At 41.8% G+C, this 1389-nt stretch overlaps 1 pseudogene; it reads left to right on the top strand.

Annotated features, from left to right (window-relative positions):
• The first annotated feature begins 813 nt into the window (after positions 1 to 813).
• Positions 814 to 1389, top strand: part of LOC103610160 — a 10322-nt pseudogene continuing 9746 nt past the window's right edge.

The raw sequence follows: 1389 nt of genomic DNA, 5'->3' as shown, positions 1-1389 counted from the left end.
TCTTTTTTCATGTCCGGCAATGGATCGCAACCCTCGGTGCTGCACCCGCACCTCGCTCAGCCAGTGAGTGGGAACCGGTCTGTATGTGGGATCCGAACCCTCGGCGGGAGCGCCGCTGCGCTTCCAAGCGGCGCACTGTAGCAGTGCGCCACTGGGCCGGCCTGACCTTTTTGTTTCTAAATCTTAAAAAATCTTTAAAGGCCACCCATTTTTCTTCAGTTAATAATGTAAAAAAGACTGCATTGACATGGTTAAATTCCCAGAACCCTCAGTTCTTTAGGGATGGACTAAATGTCTGGTATCATCATTTACAAAAGTGTCTCGAACTTGTTGGAGCTTATGTTGAGAAATAAAATTTTTATTTTTATTTTTATTTTTTAATTCCATTTCCCCACAAACTTTTTGAAGTTCCTGCACTGTATTTTGTGGATTCTTTAATGTTTTCTGTATAAGATTATGTCTTCTGTGATTAGAAATAGTTTTACTTCTTCCTTTCCAAACTGTATACCTTTTATTTCTTTTTCTTCTCTGATTGCTCTGGCTAAGACATCTGATACAATGTTGAGTGAAAAGGGCAAGATTGGACATCCTTGTCTTATGGAAAACTTTCAGTCTTTCACCATTAAGTATGATGTTACCTGTGGGTTTTCCATGAATGCCCTCTATCGTATTGATAAAGTTCCCTTCTATCATGAGTTTGTTATGTGTTTTTATTGTGAAATTGTGGTGGGTTCTGGTATGGATTGAAAGTTTTTCCCCTCTTCTGGCTGTGTCAGCTGTGTGTCTGAATTGAGGTTCTGCAGTGAAGGGAGGATGGAGGCAATTCTGGAGCAGCAGCAGCGATATTATGAGGAGAAGGAACCGTTCATGGGTGTCATGGCCAAAGAGATGCTCACTAAGAAGTCCATGCTTCAGGACCAGATCAATTCTGACCACTGTACTAGGGCCATGCAAGATAGGTATATGGAGGTCAGGGGGTGGTATCTGAGGGATTTGTATGATGGTAAAGATGGGCTATGAAAAGAGGAGCTCAATGCTATTTCAGGACCCAATGAATTTGCTGAATTCTATAACAGGCTCAAACAAATAAAGGAATTTCATCAGAAGCGTGCCCAAATGATACCCATGTGCCAATATCAGTGGAATTTGAGGAGCTCCTGAAGGCTCGAGAGAATCCAAGTGAAGAGGCACAAAACTTGGTGGAGTTCACAGATGAAGAGGGATGTGGTTGTTACCTTGATCTCCATGACTGTTACCTCAAGTACATTAACATGAAGGCATCTGAGAAACTGGATTATACCACATACCTGTTCATCTTTGACCAGTTGTTTGATTCCTAAAGAAAGGAAGATTGCAGAGTATAGAGGTACCTAGAGATGCCACTTGAGT

This window comes from Galeopterus variegatus, unplaced genomic scaffold, assembly GCF_000696425.1.
Source record: "Galeopterus variegatus unplaced genomic scaffold, G_variegatus-3.0.2 Scaffold10682, whole genome shotgun sequence".
Taxonomy (NCBI): domain Eukaryota; kingdom Metazoa; phylum Chordata; class Mammalia; order Dermoptera; family Cynocephalidae; genus Galeopterus; species Galeopterus variegatus.
This window is presented reverse-complemented; position numbering and strand designations above follow the sequence as displayed.